The sequence below is a fragment of the Dendrobates tinctorius genome, unplaced genomic scaffold, assembly GCF_039654945.1.
Source record: "Dendrobates tinctorius isolate UK_male_01 unplaced genomic scaffold, ASM3965494v1 ptg000115l, whole genome shotgun sequence".
Taxonomy (NCBI): Eukaryota; Metazoa; Chordata; class Amphibia; order Anura; family Dendrobatidae; genus Dendrobates; species Dendrobates tinctorius.
Window position 1 is genome coordinate 10,334,546 of NW_027361783.1, and position 21,705 is coordinate 10,356,250.

Sequence of the window (21,705 nt, forward strand, 5' to 3'; positions counted from 1 at the left end):
GCAGTTAAAACTGGTTTGAATCACTGACTGGTAACCAACTTACGATTTTACTTAAAAAATCCTTTGTCCCAATTAATTTGCACAGCACTGTATATTGTTCTTATTCAGGGGCCTTTTTCTGTCTGTGTCCGCTCCTTGCCCAGACAGACATTTTAGTGATAATAAATCAATAATCAAATTTATCTAACAACATTAAAGAAAATAATAAATTTGCCAAAATTTGTCATGAAATGAGTGTATCTATCAAAATAAGTGTCCTGGTTCACTGACACTAAAAAAAAATGCTTTTCTACATAGCAGCTGCAATGTATGGGGAACGCATTCTTAATGCAGGATCTTGGGAAAACTGGGTAACATCTTCTATGGGAGTCATAATGCGGGCATATTAGTTATTACTCAAAGGTCAACTTTATTGTATAATTGCTTGTTTTTATTGTTTATTTAAAAAGTTGAGAACATTGTAAAAATAATTTGGTTTGAATTTCCATTTTCTGAAAGCCCTTTTGTTTTTAATTGTTCTGTGGATGAAGCTTCAGGATGGCTTATTATGTGTGTTAAAGCAGTAATTCTTATTGCTATTGTGTTGGGGTAATTACAACATTATGACTAGGGATAAGTGAATTCGTACTGTAAAATTCAGGGTTTGTACCAAACTTTTTATCAGATGCCTGGTTTACTGTTCAGGTTCGGATGCCAAATAAAGTTTGTTGAAAAGTTGTAGAGCAGCCAATCAACAAGCTGTTAGGCTGTAGGCACTTCCGGAGCCATCACAGCCATATCAATTATTGGCATTCTTGTGATTGGCCAGAGCATCACTTGACCTGGTCTGTATAAATGTTGTATCACAGGTGCTGCTGCAATTCTGCTTTGATTAGTGTAGAGACAGGATGAAGCCGGATTGAGGGACAGTATTAGACTTTGTGTGGGCACTCTGCAAAAAAGCCTCTCATGTGTATTTTGCACCCATCTCAGTGAGAGTACTGTGCCTTTAAGCCTCTGTGTGTACTTTGCATTCCTGCATCCAGAACCAACTGTACCTTTGGCAGATGATAATCCATGACTGTGGAGCCTACTTAAACAGACTAAGGGACATTTCTAAACGTTTATGAAGCCTTTGCAGGTGTTTTTTCTAAATTATTCCAATTTACTGAAATAATGACTTTTGGGTTTTCATTGGCTGTAAGCCATAGTCATCAACACTAACAGAAATAAACAAGTGAAATAGATCACTCTGTTTGTAATGACTCTATATAATATATAAGTTTCACTTTTTGCATTGAAGAACTGAAATAAATTAACTTTTTGATGATATTCTAATTTTGTGAGAAGCACCTGTATATATAGTTCCCCACATGTATTCCACATGAATCAGAAGCCCCCCTCCTCCAGCAAAGCTGGATTACTCCTTCCTTGCCTTTCCATCAATTCTGCTATATCCACCTCTTCCTCCACTTGTACCTATGCATAATTGTTTTAGACAGCTAATTTTAGTTTTGAAAATTCTAGGTTGTTTTAGGTTTAGGTTGTTTGTGTCAGTTCCATGAAAAAACATAACAGTAAAAGGACATAACAACAACAAACATGTTACAATAACCAGAATTTGTGGACCATACTAAACAGGACAAAAAAAGCAAATTAGTAGGGATGAGCGAATGTGCTCTGTGATACTCGGATATCACTCAAGTATTTGGGTGCTTGGATGTGCTCGGCACTCGGCGAGCATTAACCAGTGCTTGGATTTGAAGCTCACATGCTTTCTGCCAATAAACATGTGAGGATTGCCTGACAGTCACTGTGCAGCTGCAGCCATCTTGGTAGTGGCATTATTCTGATTGGCTGGCCGCATTACCTCATCCGAGGTTATGAAAGCACAGGCGCTGCTGTGCTAGGCTTAATGTCACCATTGCAAAGCTCAGGAACAATTCTTATTGGAGGGAGGGAGTGCTTGTCCAGGCCTGTATGTGCACAGTTAACCCATTTACCCCCAAGGGTGGTTTGCACGTTAATGACCGGCCAGTTTTTACGGTTCTGACCACTGTCCTTTTATGAAGTAATAACTCTGGAACACTTCCATGGATCCTGGTGATTCTGACAATGTTTCCTCACAACATATTGTACTTCATGATAGTGGTAACATTTCTTTGCTATGACTTGCATTTATTTGTGAAAAAACAGAAATTTGGCGAAAATTTAGAAAATTTTGCAATTTTCCAACTTTGAATTTTAATGCTCTTAAATCACACAGATAAGTCACACAAAATACTTAATAAGTAACATGGCGTGTTTGGAGAGACCTGATGTGTCCAAACAGTGGGAACCCCCCCACATGTGACCCCATTTTGAAAAGTAGACCCCCAAAGGAATTTATTTAGATGTGTGGTGAGAACTTTGAACCCCAAGGGCTTCACAGAAGTTTATAACATACAGCTGTAAAATTAAAAAATCCTATTTTTTCCACAAAAATGATCTTTTCACCCCCAATTTTTATTTTCCCACTGGCATCAGGACCCCAAAAGTTATTGTGCAATTTGTTCTGAGTATGCTGATACCCAATATGTGGGGGTAAGCCACTTTTTGGATGCATGGCAGAGCTCAGAAGGATTTGACTTTTTCAACACAGAATTGGCTGAACGCCATGCTGCATTTGCAAAGCCCCTGATGTGCCTAAACAGTGGAAACCCCCCCACAAATGACACCATTTTGGAAACTAGAGCTCTCAAGGAACTTAGCTAGATGTGTGGTGAGCACTTTAAACCCCAAGGGCTTCAAAGAAGTTTATAGCGTAGAAGCATAAAATTTAAAAAATTCATATTTTTTTCAATAAAATGATCTTTTTGCCCCAATTTTTAGTTTCCTAAGGGTAGCAAGACCCCAAAAGTTATTGTGCAAATTGTCCTCAGTATGCTGATACCCCATATGTGGGGGTAAACCACTGTTTGGGTGCATGGCAGAGCACGGAAGGGAAGGAGCGCTGTTTGACTTTTTCAACACAAAATTGGCTGGAATTGAGATCAGACGCCATGTCACGTTAGGAGAGCCCCTGATGTGCCTAAACAGTAGAAACCCCCAAGTGACACCATTTTGGAAACCAGACCCCCAAGGAACTTGACTAGATGTGTGGTGAGAACTTTGAACCCCTAGGTGTTTCACTAAAGTTTATAACGTCCGAGTGTGAAATTAAAAAAATCATATTTTTTTCACAAACATGATCTTTTAGAACCCAATTTTTTATTTTTACCAGGGTAACAGGAGCAATTGGGCCCCAAAATTTGTTGTCCAATTTGTCCTGAATACACTGATACACCATATGTGGGAGAAAACTACTGTATGGTCACACGTAGGGGCTCGGAAGGGAAGTAGTGATGTTTTGGAATGCAGACTTTGATGGAACGGTCTGCAGGCATCATGTCGCATTTGGAGAGCCCCTGAAGTGCCTAAACAGTGGAAACCCCCCACAAGTGACCCAATTTGGAAACTTGACCCCCCAAGGAACTTATCTACTTGTGTGGTGAGCACTTCGAACCCCCAAGTGCTTCACAGAAATTTATAACGCTCAGGCGTGAAAATAAAAAAATCATATTTTTTCCACAAACATGATCTTTTAGACCCCAATTTTTTATTTTCACAAGGGTAACAGGATAAATTGGACCCCAAATGTTGTTGTCCAATTTGTCCTGAATACACTGATACCCTATATGTGGGAGAAAACTACTGTATGGGCACACGTCGGGGCTCGGAAGGGAAGTAGTGACGTTTTGGATTACAGACTTTGATGGAATGGTCTGCAGGTGTCATGTCGCATTTGGATTGCCCCTGATGTGCCTAAACAGTGGAAACCCCCCAAGTGACCCTATTTTGGAAACTAGACCCCCAAGGAACTTACCTAAATGTTTGGTGAGAACTTTGAACCCCCAAGTGCTTCACAGAAGTTTATAACGTAGAGCCATAAAAATAAAAAATCATATATTTTTCCACAAAAATTATATTTTTGTCCCCAATTTTTTTATTTTCCCAAAGGTAACAAAAGAAATTGGACCCCAAGAGTTATTGTGCAATTTGTCCTGAATATGCTGATACCTTATATGTGGGGGTAAACCATTGTTTAGGCCATGGGCAGAGCTTGGAAGGGAAGGAGCACCATTTGACTTTTTCAACACAGGGTTGGCTGGAATTGAGATCAGATGCCATGTCACATTTGGCGAGCCCCTGATAGGCCTAAACAGTGGAAACCCCCCAATTCTAACTCCAACCCTAACTTTAACACACCCCTATCCCTAATCCCAACCCTAACCATAACCCTAAACAGAAACCTAACTCTAACACACCCCTAACCCTAATCCCAACTCTAATCATATTCCTAACTTTAGCCCCAACCTAACCCTAGCCCCAACCCTAACCCTAGCCCCAACCCTAACTTTAGCCCCAACCCTAACCCTAACTTTAGCCCCAACCCTAACCCTAAACCCTAATGGGAAAATGGAAATAAATGCATTTTTTTTATTTTATTATTTTTCCCTAAAGGTGTGATAAAGGGGTTTTTGATATGCTATTTATAGTTGGGTTTTATGCTAAACTAGATTAAGGCCCGATGCTATCGCATCGAGAGGATAGTGACACACCTCTTGCCATGATAACCCTCAATACACACACACCTCCTCAACATACACTCCTCTCACCTTTCACCATCTCCACTCACATCCACTCACTCTTTCACTCCACATACGACCCTTTCTCTCACTCCGTCTCTCATACTCACACTGTCATCGTCGCTGCTCCATGATCCCCGACATCTTCTTCCGCCGGTGCCATCCTGGATCCCGACGTTGTCCACGCCGGCGACATGTTCTTGCGGCCATGCCATCTTGAGTATTCTGAAATCCTGCGAGTGGACATTAGTGGAGATAGTGAAAGGTGAGAGGAGTGTGTGTTGAGGAGTGGTGTGTTGAGGGTTAACATGGCAAGAGGTGTGCTGTGACGTCACCAGTTACAACTGGATGGAAGTTGTTACAACCCGGAAGCTGCTTAGCGCATTTATTATAGTAGATTAAGGCCCAATGCTATCGCATCGAGAGGATAGTGACACACCTCTTGCCATGTTAACCCTCAATACACACACACCTCCTCAACACACCACACCGCCTCAACACACACTCCTCTCACCTTTCACCATCTCCACTCACGTCCACTCACTCTTTCACTCCACATACGACCCTTTCTCTCACTCCGTCTCTCATACTCACACCGTCATAGTCGCTGCTCCACGATCCCCGACATCTTCTTCCGCCGGCGCCATCCTGGATCCCGACATTCTCCACGCCGGCGACATGTTCTTGCGGCCATGCCATCTTGAGTATTCTGAAATCCCGCGAGTGGACATTAGTGGAGATAGTGAAAGGTGAGAGGAGTGTGTGTTGAGGAGTGGTGTGTTGAGGGTTAACATGGCAAGAGGTGTGCTGTGACGTCACCAGTTACAACTGGACGGAAGTTGTTACAACCCGGAAGCTGCTTAGCGCATTTATTATAGTAGATTAAGGCCCAATGTTATCGCATCGGGAGGATAGTGACACACCTCTTGCCATGTGAACCCTCAACACACACTCCTCCTGAACACACCACACCGCCTCAACACACACTCCTCTCACCTTTCACCATCTCCACTCATATCCACTCACTCTTTCACTCCACATACGACCCTTTCTCTCACTCCGTCTCTCATACTCACACCGTCATCATCGCTGCTCCACGTTCCCTGACATCTTCTTCCACCGGCGCCATCCTTGATCCCGACGTTGTCCACGCCGGCGACATGTTCTTGCGGCCACGCCATCTTGAGTATTCTCAAATCCTGCGAGTGGACATTAGTGGAGATAGTGAAAGGTGAGAGGAGTGTGTGTTGAGGAGTGGTGTGTTGAGGGTTAACATGGCAAGAGGTGTGCTGTGGCGTCACCAGTTACAACTGGACGGAAGTTGTTACAACCTGGAAGCTGCTTAGCGCATTTATTATAGTAGATTAAGGCCAGATGCTATCGCATCGGGAGGATAGTGACACATCTCTTGCCATGTGAACCCTCAACACACACTCCTCCTGAACACACCACACCACCTCAACACACACTCCTCTCACCTTTCACCATCTCCACTCACTCTTTCACTCCACATATGACCCTTTCTCTCACTCCGTCTCTCATACTCACACCGTCATCATCGCTGCTCCACGATCCCCGACATCTTCTTCCACCGGTGCCATCCTAAATCCCGACGTTGTCCACGCCGGCGACATGTTCTTGCGGCCACGCCATCTTGAGTATTCTAAAATCCTGCGACTGGACGTTAGTGGAGATAGTGAAAGGTGACAGGAGTGTGTGTTGAGGAGGAGTGGTGTGTTGAGGGTTAACATGGCAAGAGGTGTGCTGTGACATCACCAGTTACAACTGGACGGAAGTTGTTACAACCCGGAAGCTGCTTAGCGCATTTATTATAGTAGATAGATGTATCACACCTATGTTTTTATGTGGATAAGATATTTACATAGTGAGCCTCAAGAAGGACAGTATTACTGATGTATGTAAAGTGCTATTGAAATAATAGTACTCTATTAATAAATAAAAAATTAATTATTATTACCTAAGTTTTGTAGGTATGTGTTAGGTATGTAGTTGAAATCTACGTATGTTTGCCTAAATTTTTTTTGTTTTTGCCTTTTTTTTTTTTAATCTATATATACCTATGTATATTTTTATGGATTTAAATATGTCTATGACATATATGTGAAAGAGATAATTAGTGTAAGATATATCTATCTGCTTAAAATATTTATATATATAACATATATCAAGCTATGTATAGAAGTCTTAGAAGTCTATTATCTATATCTATTTAGAATGTAACTATTATTTACTGTATATATCTATATATCGATCAATTCCAGGACCAACTTAAATAGTTTAAAGTAAGACATTTTTGTAAACGACATTTCTAGTGAAGATTTTTGGGCTATTAGGTAGCAATTGTCCTTGAAGTGGTGTATCCACCACTTTGACCCTAACGTTGCTGCGTTGCTTTACTCGGGGGAATGCAACATACAATTGTCCATGGGCAAATACAGGTTCGGGCAAAAAAATTCCAACTCGATTGAGGGTCTGTCCTTGGGATTTGTTAATGGTCATAGCAAAAGCAGGTTTTAGAGGAAACTGTCGACGTTTTAATTTAAAAGGTAACCCAGTTTCTGAAGGACACAAATCGATGCATGGAATAAACACAATGTCTCCTTCAGCTGAGCCAGTAATCACTTTAGCCTGTATGATGTTGCGGAGTAAGGCAATGACAATGAGGCAAGTGCCATTGCAGAGACCTTTCTTAGTGTTTAGGTTTCTTAATAGCATCACAATGGTGCCAATTTTAAGTTTTAAGAGATGTGATGGCATTCCTGATGGTGTCAGAGAGTTTAAAAATTCAACTGGGTAGATTTCACATTCCTCTGCCTCATCAGCATCGACAGAATCATCACTTGTATATACAGTATAATCACCACTAATGCGATCCATTACTTTACAGTTCAGAAAATCGACGTCATCATTTTTCGGACATAGTATAGCATGTGATGCAGCAGTGTCGAGGCTTTGTTGGTCATTAACATCAATGCAAATATGGTCTCCAAAGATCTCGGTTACTATAGAGCCAGTGCAAAGCATGTCTGGAGGAATTTCAATGACATCCTCTCCAAGGTTATGTTCATTAGACAGCTCACCATTTCCAAGTTTAAGCAACCAAGTGCTGTATTCAGGATCAGTGGAGCGCATGTTGTTAATTAGCGGTAGTCTGGTAAAATGTTGCCAATGTTCTGAATATTTAATGCAGGAATCTACAATGTCTATTCTTGTTCCATGAGCGATGACGGGAAGACATTTTCTGAAGTCTCCTCCAAGAACAATAACTTTACCTCCAAATGGTGTTTTATTTTTTTCAGCAACATTTGTTGTCATGATGTCATGTAGAAGTCTATCTATCACATTCAATGCATGTTTTTGGACCATAGTGCACACATCAATAATAAAAAGTTTTGTACTCTGTAAATGTTTTCCTGCATTTGTATCGTTTTTAATCCTGGAAACAGATGTTTCGTTGATCGGAATAGGTATGCCATATAGAGAGTGGATTGTTCGGCCTCCTTGTATCAAGTTAGATGCTATTCCTGTAGTTGCTGCAGGTGACACAATTTCTCCTTGTCCTCTTAAATGATGTGTAAGTAGATGGTATAGGTAGGTCTTTCCACTGCCACCAGGTCCATCGAGAAAAAAGCACTTTGGTATTAAACTGCTATTTTGTAAAGCTTCAGTAATGACATCATAGGCAAAAAGTTGCTCCTGATTAAGAGTTTCTTTCATCTCTGCAGCTTTTTTTAACTCATAATCCTTATCATATTGTTTAAGGAGTTGTTTAATATTTTTTGCTGGGCATGGTAAATTATAATCAGCAAAAGTTTTTCCATGGACTATGAGGACATCTTGGACATCTTTCATAGCATATCCTTCACAATCGATACACTCTTCAGTGTTGCTGTGGTATGTATGACAATAGTCTTGTAAAAAATGGTCCTTAAATTCATTCCACAATTCAAGTGGATTACTGGGGGGGCCAAAAATACAGATATAAGCAAACATGTCTCTAAGTTGGGAAGGCATGTTAAGAATGCAAGCATCTGTTAAAGTATGTCTCCAGATGCTATCATCGAATAATAATCCAAGTGCTAACGCAGCATCCTTAAAGGTTTCATGCATAACTCCATTGACGGTTTTAATGCTGTCAAAACTGGTAGCAGCTTTTACATGCAGTAACAACAAACGGAAATAATAGCGCTCTTGGTCTTTCACACTAACAATATACATTCTTCCAATAACTGTGAGACCCCCTCGTTTTCTTTGTTCCCATGTGCCTTGTTTCCAAACGTAGTGTTCTGGAATTTCGCGGTAGAAATAGTTATGTGCATTGTGGTCGATCTTATTAAGGTTGAAATATGCCATAAGTGTAGAATTGGAATTGAGCTTTTGATGGATGTTGTCTGCAGTCATTCTCATGAAAATAGAGTGGTTGAGAATTAGGCAGATGTACGGCTAGGCGAATGATGGCATGAGATTGTTTATGCATAGGAAAAGCAAATATCCGCCATGCAGCCTCAGGTGCACTAACATATCTGGTATCCGTAAATTGGTGTGTTTCATCATGTTGGATGTTATTTTGGGAAATTTCAAGGTTGGCTTTGTCATGTCCTTTGTAAACGTATTTAAATAAATATTTTACACTTTGAATGGAAGCACATATTTCTACATTAATATGGCACTTGTATTTGGTGAGTAAAAATGGGTTATATGGAACTACCCATGAATTGTCAATCGTCTTAGAATCGTGTTCATATGTTTTGCCAATGGGTCTGCGGTAAGTGGGATAGCCATCCTTTTCTTTGATGGTATATGGTTGGTTTTGTTTTGGGAAACCTTTGCTACACTTTCCAAGATCCATACAGGGAGAATTAGGATTGTGTTCTCCACAGGGACCATGAATCATGTGTTGAAGAACAATGTTATGGAGCTGAGGGTAGATTGTTTCATCAGGTATTTCAGCCCAGACTATATTGTCTATGTCCGCCTCAGTCCGTAATTTAGACAGGCTGTCAAGAATAATTAAAATATGAGCGTGTGGGAGACCACGCTTCTGAAATTCAATGACATGGACCATTGCAGTGACGTTTCCAAATAATCCACTGCTAATGTCTTTTAAGAGGGATTCCAGTTTAATTTTAAAGACACGTGCAACCAAGTCTGGTCTGTGTTCAACACGCTGCCACGGTTCTAAATGTGTAGTAATCTCATTCCACTTAGGATTACATGTCATTGTGATAAATAGATCTGGTCGACCATACTTTGTAACAATAGCCATAGCATCCTGGTAGCGCTGCTGCATGTTTCTTGGACTGCCTTCAAAAGAAGATGGTAAAATGACGGTTTTCCCAATAGGGATGCCCTTTTGAACCGATTTTTTGAGTAGATGTTCTTGAAGGAGGCAGTAATCCTCCACTTTTAAATCTTTTTGGTGTTTTTGGATGTAATGTAGGCGATTAGCTTCGAGTTTGACATAAGCATCTACTAAATATTGCTGTGTTAGCTTACCACCATTGAGGAGTGGATTAAAGTAATTTCTGACAGATAACATATAGCAATAGTATTGGAGTTGAGTGATCCTCCTCGAACTTTTGCCTTGTTGTTTGAGTCCATCATGCCATCCTTGGTCTCCATAAGGGAAAAATATTGGATAGAGGAGGGCATCCAAATTGCTATGGAGAATACTAATTTGTTGTGTTTTTGGAGCTAAAGGGTTATGGGGATCAGGTTTTAAATGAATTAATATGTCTCTATTGAAAGGTGGCTCACCATTGTCATTTTGAAACACGACTGCTACTTCACTGACAGTGGGATTATTGTAGCGTCGAGGGTCTTGAGTACGATCTTGTTTAATAGCCATAGTGATGTTTGGCATGACAGTTCCGTTTTGTAGAGATTTAATTTTTTCTTGTTCTTCCACATCACGTAACATTTGATAAGCTTCCACAAAAGGATTAATAGTTTGGATTTGAAGGGCAATAATGTTCATCAATGTAGGATGACATTTTTGATTTTCTTTACATCGTAAGCGTTGTTCGTTTGCGGTAGTGGTATCGAGAATGTAAAGTTGGGCAAATGCGCGTTGCTGGTCATCTGAGGGATGTAGTGTTCCAGTTCTATGATAGATCTGGCCATGTATGCGGAAACAGTATGGGCCATATCCAGGAGGTGGTGAAATATTTGCACCCATGGAGGCAAAAGCAAAGGAACTGTTAATACTTTGAATATTATCCATGAAATTTTTGCTAAATTCACTTTGCCCTTTCAGCAAACGTGTAAAGACATCAGGATATTGTAGTATGGGTACATGGACTTTACCCTTCTGACAGCAGAGCGTAAAGTTGTTATCAGAAGGTATCTCTGCTACAAAATGCAAAGCTTCGCAATGCTCACATACATGGGTCATGTCACCACAGCTGTGTTCGGTAATACTATTTTCATCATTAGTGAAAATGTGAGGTTGTAGTAGAAGTGCATGTCCAACCAATGGGGTGCGCCTAGTTTTGAGACCAACGTATATTTGTCTTGGTTGCACTTTCTGCGGGCTAACTGCAGCTTGTATGTGAAGAAACTGTGCGTTGGTATTGAATGGTGGTATTGATAGGGCAGAAACAGATTGCTGATTAGTTATGTCAGTGAACGGCATATAGGATGAAGTGTGGTAGTAACTTGCTCCACATGCTGATGTGGAAGCATCCTGTTGTGAGTCTACTAATAATGATGAGGAAGAAGCCGTCTGTTGTTGGCGGTGATGGCGTGTAGTGGCTTCTTCAGCCAATGTAATAGATTTAGAGCTAGGGGATTCGTGTGTGAGACGACGGCGTTTATAAGCCTTAATCTTGTCAAGTCGATGCTGTTTTTCCTCAGGAGTCTCATTAGCACGGCGTTGTTTTTGTCGTAGTGCTAAAGCTGCTTTCCTTTCACTGGCATTGGCATACTGTGCATCGGTATTGAATGGTGGTATTGATAGGGCAGAAACAGATTGCTGATTAGTTATGTCAGTGAACGGCATATGGGATGAAGTGTATCAGTAAATTGTTCCACATGCTGATGTGGAAGCATCCTGTTGTGAGTCTAATAATAATGATGAGGAAGAGGCCGTCTGTTGTCGGCGGTGACGGCATGCAGAGGCTTCTTCAGCCAATCTTATGGATTTAGAGTTAGGGGATTCGTGTGTGAGGCGACGGCGTTTATAAGCCTTAATCTTCTCAAGGCGATGGTGTTTTTCCTCAGGAGTCTCATTAGCACGGCGTTGTTTTTGTCGTAGTGCTAAAGCTGCTTACCTTTCACTGGCATTGGCATACTTTTTGTTATGACTCATGTTGGCACAGGTAAAGGAGTCTATTTGGCAGTTATCTGGCAGTGAAGAAGGCGTCCTGGAGTATTGTAGAGTAAACAGATACTAATTGACCCTGTAATTGCCCAGCAGTAGTTATGAAGTGGTAGTGGCAAATTGGCCCTGTAGTTAGACACCGGCAGAGGAGCAAGGCAGCAGTAGTTATGGCGGTGGAGGCAAATTGGCCCTGTAATTAGACACCGGCAGAGGAGCAAGGCAGCAGTAGTTATGGCGGTAGAGGCAAATTGGCCCTGTAATTAGACACCGGCAGAGGAGCAAGGCAGCAGTAGTTATGGCGGTAGAGGCAAATTGGCCCTGTAATTAGACACCGGCAGAGGAGCAAGGCAGCAGTAGTTATGGCGGTAGAGGCAAATTGGCCCTGTAATTAGACACAGGCAGTGAACAGTCAGAGGAGCAAGGCAGCAGTACTTATGGCGGTAGAGGCAAATTGGCCCTGTAATTAGACACCGGCAGAGGAGCAAGGTAGCAGTAGTTATGGCGGTATTGGCAAATTGGCCCTGTAATTAGACACCAGCAGAGGAGCAATGCAGCAGTAGTTATGGCGGTAGAGGCAAATTGGCCCTGTAATTAGACACCGGCAGAGGAGCAAGGCAGCAGTAGTTATGGCGGTAGAGGCAAATTGGCCCTGTAATTAGACACCGGCAGAGGAGCAAGGTAGCAGTAGTTATGGCGGTAGAGGCAAATTAGCCCTGTAATTAGACACCGGCAGAGGAGCAAGGCAGCAGTAGTTATGGCGGTAGAGGCAAATTATCCCTGTAATTAGACACCGGCAGAGGAGCAAGGCAGCAGTAGTTATGGCGGTAGAGGCAAATTGGCCTTGTAATTAGACACCGGCAGTAAACAGGCAGATGACCAAGGCAGCAGTAGTTATGGCGATAGAGGCAAATTGGCCCTGTAATTAGACACTGGCAGAGGACAAAGGCAGCAGTAGTTATGGCAGTATAGGCAAATTGGCCCTGTAATTAGACACCGGCAGAGGACAAAGGCAGTAGTTATGGCGGTATAGGCAAATTGGTCCTGTAATTAGACACTGGCAGAGGAGCAAGGCAGCAGTAGTTATGGCGGTACAGGCAAATTGGTCCAGTAATTAGACACCGGCAGTAAACAGGCATAGGACCAAGGCAGCAGTAGTTATGGTGGTACAGGCAATGCCAAGCGTCCGCACAGCAAGTCGGCGTGAGGTAAATGACGCAATTTCACGAATGCAAGATGGCGTCGGCGAAATCTCGCGAGATTTCGCCGACGTCGTTAACACCTCTTGCCATGTTAACCCTCAACACACCACACCGCCTCAACACACACTCTCACCTTTCACCTCCACTCATGTCCACTCACTCTTTCACTCCACGTACGTTCCTTTCTCTCACTCCGTTTCTCATACTCACACCGTCATCGTCGCTGCCCCGACATCTTCCTCCGCCGCCGCGATCCAGGATCCAGACGTTCTCCAGGCCGCCATGTTCTTGCGGGACGCCATCTTGGATTTCGTGAAATCCCGCGATATTCAAGATAGCGTCGCCGCAACAACATGTCGCTGGAGTGGACGACATCGGGATCCAAAAAGATGGCGTCGGCGAAATCTCGCGAGATTACGCCGACGCCATTTTGGATCCCGCTGTCGCCCACGCCAGCGACATATTCTTGCGGGACGCCATCTTGGATGTCGTGAAGTCCCGCGATATTCAAGATGGTGTCGCCGCAACAACATGTCGCTGGCATGGGCGACATCGGGATCCAAAATGGCGTCGGCGTAATCTCGCGAGATTTCGCCGACGCCATCTTTTTGGATCCCGATGTCGTCCACGCCAGCGACATATTGTTGCGGCGACGCCATCTTGAATCTCGCGGGACTTCACGACATCCAAGATGGCGTCCCGCAAGAACATGTCGGCGGCCTGGAGAACGTCTGGATCCTGGATCGCGGCGGCGGAGGAAGATGTCGGGGCAGCGACGATGACGGTGTGAGTATGAGAAACGGAGTGAGAGAAAGGAACGTATGTGGAGTGAAAGAGTGAGTGGACATGAGTGGAGGTGAAAGGTGAGAGGAGTGTGTGTTGAGGCGGTGTGGTGTGTTGAGGGTTAACATGTGCGTGTGTGTGTGGTGACGTCACCGGTTACAACTGGACGGAAGTTGTTACAACCGGAAGCTGGTTAGGGCATTTATTATTATAGAAGATGGTTTTTATTGAAAAAATAGTTTTGGCATCCCCACATTTTGAGAGCTATAATTTTTCCATATTATGGCCCACAGAGTCCTGTGAGGTCTTATTTTTGGGGGACGAGTTAACATTTTTAATGGTACCATTTTTGGGCACATGACATTTTTTGATCACTTTTTATTATGATTTTTGGGAGGCAGAATGTACAAAAACCAGCAGTTCATGAATTTCTTTTGGGGGGGCGTTTATACCATTCCGCGTGAGGTAAAACGGATAAATCAGCTTTACTGTTCAGGTTAGTATGATTACATCGATACCTCATTTATATCTTTTTTTATGTTTTGGCGCTTTTATACAATAAAAACTATTTTAAATAAATAATGATTATTTTTGCCTCGCTTTATTCTGCGAGCTATAACTTTTTTATTTTTTCTCTGATGACTCTGTATGGCAGCTCATTTTTTGCGGGACAAGATGGCGTTTTCAGCGGTACCATATTTATTTATATCCGTCTTTTTGATTGTGTGTTATTCCACTTTTTGTTTGGCAGTATGATGATAAAACATTTTTTTGCCTTGTTTTTTTAAGGGGTTCACTAAAGGGCTTAACTAGTGGGAGTTTTAAAGGGTGGGTCGTTACGGACACGGCGATACTAGATATGTGTACTTTTATTGTTTTTTTATTTACATAATAATAATAATGTGTTTATTGGGGAAATATTTTTTTCAATTTATTTAGGGATTTTTAAAAAAACAATTTTACACATGTTCATTTTTTTAACATTTTTACATTGTCCCAGGGTGGGACATTACTATATAGTGTCGGATCTCTGATCTGACACTTTGCACAGTACTGTGTCAGATCAGCGATCTGACAGGCAGTGCAGTAGGCTTGCCGGTGCCTGCTCTCAGCAGGCACTGACAAGCCACCTCCCTGCAGGACCCGGAAGGACCCCATCTTGGATCTGGGGGCCTGCAGGGTGGGGGCCCTCAGAACAACGCGATCACATCGTGTTGTTCTGAGGGTCTCAGAAAAGCATGCAGGGAGCCCCCTCCCTGCACAAAGCTTCCCTATGCCACCAAAACACTGCAATCATGTTTGATCGCTGTGTGCCTGGGGTTAAAGTGCCGGGAGCAGTCCGTGACTGCTCCTGGCACATAGTGCCGGGTGTCAGCTGTGATAATCAGCTGACACCCAGCCGCGATCAGCGCTTCCCCCATAAGCATGGCTGATCACATATGATGAACCATTCCGTCCTTGGGAATTAAGTCCCAGGGCACATGGATGGAATAGGACGTCATATGGCTGAAAGGGGTTAAACAAATCAGAGACCTAAAGTTTGCATACTGGATCTGAAGCTGAACCATCATATTAACAGTCCTTCTAAAGTCTCATCTTGTTCTTTTTCTGTTTCTCTGCAATACATTATGCATTTAGCCTTGGGACAGCTGCAGGAGTAGGGAGAGTGGAATAATACAGCATCTAGGCAGGGCTTAGGGCTTTGTAGTCTGTTGCTGAATACATATCTGCTGCACGTGACCACATTCATTTTTCGGGAGTGAGAAAATTGACTATGTTATCATCCATGGAGTGTTATGTGCTTTCTGTTAATTTTCGGAGGTAAATTTTGTGCCCTTACCATCGTGGTAACTGGGCTTTTCCACTTAATGATACAGGATGAATCTGAGTCCCTCTTCCATATATTAATAAAAAATGAAATTTTGGTTTACTTATGTTATTACTTTTTTAAAATCCTTTCTAAATTTTACCTTATATACAGGAAGAATATTTCTTAATGTAAACTCCAAATGTCAATTTTGAATGTTTTATTGTCAGTCCGTAAAGTGAAGTAAAAGGATATGAATATAATTATAAAACCACTTCCAGCTCATAAAACCTTAAAACAAATAAAATGTTCTCCCACTTAAAAAGATGTGAGAGGCCTGTAATTGACATCATTGGTAGACCACAACTATGAGAGTCAAAATGAGAAAAAAAATCCAGAAAATCACCTTGTCTGATTTGGCAAGATTTATTTTGCAAAATATAGTGGAAAATAAGTATTTGGTCATAAACAAAAGTTCAACTCAATATTTTGTTATATATCCTTTGTTGGCAATGACAAAGGTCAAAAGTTTTCTGTAAGTCTTCACAAGATTGGCACACACTGTTGGTGGTATGTTGGCCCATTCCTCCATGCAGATCTCTTCTAGAGCAGTGATGTTTTGGGCCTGTCCAAAGGTTTTCAATGGGGTTGAGATCTGGAAACAGGCTAGGCCACTCCAGGACCTTCATATGCTTCTTACGAAGCCACTCCTTCATTGCTCTGGCAGTGTGCTTGGGATAATTATCATGCTGAAAGACCCATCCACATTTCATCTTCAATGCCCTTGCTGATGGAACGAGGTTTTCACTCAAAATCTCACAATACATGCCCCCATTCATTCTTTCATGTACAAAGATCAGTCGTCCAGATGCCTTTGCAGAGAAACATCCCCAAAGCAAGATATTGCCACTCCCATGCTTTACAGTAGGTATGGTGTTCTGTTATGATTGAGTCACCATAGGAGGCAAAAACAGAAATGCTAGCTAAGTCCAGAAAACCAGAGAAGTTGGCAGCTATCGGATTGCAGACCCCTGAACCTATCAACGCAACTAGCAGTAGCCGTTGGGGGTTCCTACGATGCCCTAGACCCCTCGATCACAGCCGGAGAATTAAATAGGCCTAAAGAAAGAAAGGGGAAATCTAAACTGCCCCAGAGCAGACCCCAAAGCAATAGGCAGCCCCCAACATATAATGACGGTGAAGCAAGATGAAAATACTAACACAGACAGAAAGATAAACTGAGCAAAGACGGGGCCCAAGCTAACTAGATAGAAAAGGACAGGAAGGCTGCTGTCTGCAATCTGTGAAAAACCCTATGAAAATAAGAGCCAACAGACTGACAGTGAAAAAGGCCCTGAAGACGCTAGGCTTCAAAAAAGCTATGTCAGTACTCAGGAATATTCTGAAGACAGAGCTACAGGCAAAAGGAGATTCAGCTCACCCCAGCAGGGAATGGCAGAATACAGAAAAGCAAGGAAAACAAAAAACAAAACAAAAATGCTAACAGGCAAAACAGAATACTTAGCTTTAGAGGAGCAGGAATCAGACTGGAGTCCTAGAAGTCCACTGAGAAATCACTCGCAGGGCAGAAGGGCGTCGGCAGCCTTATATCCAGTCCGTGACTCCACTCAGCCAGTCATCCTCATTAGACTCAGGTGCCTGATAATCAGGCTCATTACCTTCCTTTACCAGAATAGGGAGTTCACCAGACCTCAGTGACGAAGGGGAAAATGAACTCACAACAGTACCTCCCCCTTGAGGAGGGGTCACCGAACCCTCAACCACGCCACCAGGGCGATCAGGGTGAGCCCGATGAAATGCACGCACCAATCTTTTGGCATGAATATCAGAGGCAGAGACCCAGGAATTATCCTCCTGACCATAACCCTTCCACTTAACCAAATACTGGAGTCTCCGTCTAGCCAGATGGGAATCCAGTATTTTCTCTACCTCATATTCCATGTTACCTTCAACCAATACAGGGTCTGGAGGTGCCACCCCAGGAACAACTGGTTCAACAAACCTCTTCAACAAGGACTTATGGAACACATTATGGATTTTAAATGTGACAGGAAGAGCCAAACGAAAAGAGACCGGATTAATAATCTCCAAAATCTTGTAAGGTCCAATAAATCTAGGCTTAAACTTAGGAGAAGCCACCTTCATAGCAATATTTTTTGATGATAACCACACCATATCACCAATCTTAAACTGGGGACCAATGGTCCTATGTCGATTGGAAAACCGCTGGGCCTTTTCCTGGGAGAGAGATAACTTATCCACCACTTGGTCCCAGATCTGGTGCATTCTCTCCACCACAGTGTCAACACCTGGGCAGGCAGAAGGCTCCACCTGCCCTGAAGAAAATCGAGGATGAAACCCAAAGTTACAAAAAAAAGGTGACATCAAAGTGGCAGAACTAGCTCTATTATTTAAAGCAAATTCAGCCAAGGGCAAAAATGAAACCCAATCATCCTGATCAGCGGAAATAAAACATCTCAAATACGACTCCAAGGTCTGGTTTGTTCTCTCTGTCTGCCCATTGGTCTGAGGGTGAAAAGCAGAGGAGAAGGACAACTGAATTCCCAGCTTGGAACAGAAAGTCCTCCAAAATCTAGACACAAACTGAACTCCTCTGTCAGATACAATGTTCTCAGGAATCCCGTGTAAGCGAACCACCTGTTGCAAAAACAGGGGCACCAACTCAGAGGAAGATGGCAACTTAGGGAGTGGTACAAGATGAACCATCTTAGAGAACCTATCACAAATCACCCAAATAACAGTCATTCTTTGAGAGACCGGCATATCAGAGATGAAATCCATTGAAATATGGGTCCATGGCCTCCTGGGGACCGGCAAAGGCATCAACAACCCACTAGAGCGAGAACAAGATTTAGACCGGGAGCAAGTCCCACAGGACTGCACAAAATTCCTGACATCATGAGACAAGGTGGGCCACCAAAAAGAGCGACTCACCAGATCTCTAGTACCAAAAATACCCGGATGACCAGCCAATGCAGAGCAATGAACTTCAGACATCACTCTCTTCTTCCACTGGTCAGGAACATACAATTTTCCACTGGGATAACGCTCAGGTTTGTCCTCCTGGAACTCTTGCAGAGCAAGTCTCAAATCGGGCGAGATGGCAGAAAGAACTACCCCTTCGCCTAAGATGGTAGCAGGCTTGGTCACCACAGGAGAATCAGCAAAGAAACTCCTAGAGAGGGCGTCTGCCTTGACATTCTTAGTTCCAGGAAGAAAAGAGACCACAAAATCAAAACGTGTAAAAAACAAGGCCCACCTAGTCTGTCTAGGGTTCAAGCGTTTAGCCGACTCTAGGTAAATCAAATTCTTGTGGTCAGTGAGGACCACAACTTGATGTTTAGCTCTCTCCAACCAATGTCTCCACTCCTCAAATGCCCATTTCATGGCCAACAGTTCCCGATTCCCCACATCATAGTTACGTTCAGATGGAGAGAACTTTCAGGAAAAGAAAGCACAGGGATTCATTTTAGATGTTACAGGATCCTTTTGGGACAAAACAGCTCCTGCACCAATCTCAGAAGCATCCACCTCTACCTGGAACGGGAGTGAGACATCAGGTTGCCGCAAAACCGGGGCGGAGGTAAATCTTCGCTTCAGCTCCTGAAAGGAAGCAACAGCCTCAGGAGACCAATTCAACACATCAGCACCCCTCTTAGTCAGATCAGTCAATGGCTTGGCAATACTAGAAAATTTTGCTATAAATTTCCGATAAAAATTAGCAAAACCCAAAAACATCTGGAGGGCCTTCAAAGAAGTGGGCTGAACCCAATCATAAATGGCCTGTACCTTGGCCGGGTCCATTTCAATAGTTGACGGAGACAAAATAAATCCCAAAAATGAAATCCTCTGTACTCCAAAAAGGCATTTCGATCCTTTGACATACAGGGAATTCTCCCTCAAGATCCGGAACACAGTCCGAATATGTTCCACATGAGAATCCCAATCCTTGGAGAAGATCAAAATATCATCCAGATAGATAATCAAAAATTTATTGACAAAGTCTCGGAAAATATCGTTCATGAAGCACTGGAAGACAGAAGAGGCATTAGTGAGCCCAAAAGGCATCACCAGGTACTCAAAATGTCCCTCCGGAGTATTAAACGCCATCTTCCATTCATCCCCCTGCTTAATGCGGATAAGATTATACGCCACCCTGAGGTCAAGCTTGGTAAACCAGCAAGCACCTCTAACTCTAGAGAATAGATCCGAAATCAGGGGTAACGGATACTGATATTTAATAGTAATTTTATTGAGGGCACGATAATCAATACAAGGCCTTAAAGAACCATCCTTTTTGGCCACAAAAAAAAAACGGCACCTAAGGGTGAAGAGGATGGTCTAATATGACCCTTCTCCAACGCCTCCTTAATATAGGACCGCATAGCCTCGTGCTCGGGTACAGATAAATTGAAGAGCCGACCCTTGGGAAATTTACACCCCGGGCTTAGTTCAATTGCACAGTCATAACTCCTATGAGAAGGCAAGGACGCAGACTCATTCTCACTAAATACATCATAAAAGTCCGCCAAATAGTCAGGAACATCATGTGACTGAGGAGAGGTGGAAAAAATCGGAGCCTCACTAAAGGCACACTGACAACCCCAACTCACCACAGACACAGATTTCCAATCCAAAACTGGATTATGAATTTGCAACCAGGGAAACCCCAGAACAATGGCATCATGCAGACCATGCAATAACAAAAATCTGCAATTTTCTTGATGGTCTGGGGCGACCCGCATGACCACCTGGGTCCAAAACTGAGGTTTATTTTTAGCCAAAGGAGTAGCATCAATCCCCCTCAAAGAGATAGGCGTCTGCAGAGGTGTCATCAGAAATCCACAACGTTTAGCAAAATCCAAGTCCATTAGGTTTAGCGCTGCTCCCGAATCCACAAAAGCCTTGGCGGAAAATGTGGACAGGGAGCAGATCAGAGTAATTGCCAGAAGAAACTTAGGTTGAACACCACCAACAGAAAACGTGTGTGCAAAGCGTTTCTCTCGTTTAGGACAAACAGAAATAATATGCGAGGCATCTCCACAGAAAAAACACAGCTTATTACGCCTTCTGAACTCCTGACGTTGCGCCTTAGACAAAACTCTATCACATTGCATGGGTTCAGACATCTGTTCAACCGGTGGCAACACCTCTCGTGCAATCCTGCGTTCACGTAAACGCCTATCAACCTGAATGGTTAATGACATAGAATCGTCCAGACCAGAGGGAACAGGAAATCCCACCATAGTATCTTTTACGGCTTCTTACAAACCCTTCCGAAAGAGAGCAGCCAAGGCATTATCATTCCAGGTAGTATGGACCACCCACTTTCGGAACTTTTGACAGTACAACTCTGCAGAATCTCGACCCTGGTTCAATGCCAACAGGGTCTTTTCAGCCTGATCAATAGCATTAGGTTCGTCATACAACAACCCCAAAGCTTGAAAGAATGTGTTCACATTAGTCAGAATAGGATCATCTGGTTTCAAAGAAAATGCCCAATCCTGGGGATCGCCATGCAGCAAAGAGATGACAATTTTAACCTGCTGCGCGGAGCTCCCTGACGAGTTAGGCTTCAAGGCAAAAAATAATTTACAATTATTTTTGAAACTCAAAAATTTAGATCGATCCCCAAAAAATACATCAGGTGTAGGGATCTTTGGTTCAACAGCATGCGAACGAGCAAGGTAGGCGGAAATTCCCCGCACTTCCGCAGCGAGCTGCTCCACACGATCAGACAATTGCTTTATCTCCATTGAGAGAGAACAAAAAAAAACCCCTACGGCATCAGAGATATAGAGGAAAGAATATACACATACCTTTTTTTTTTTTTTTTAAACACAATTCTTTCCTGTTATTGAGTACCCTAGGATCTGCGGTATGGTG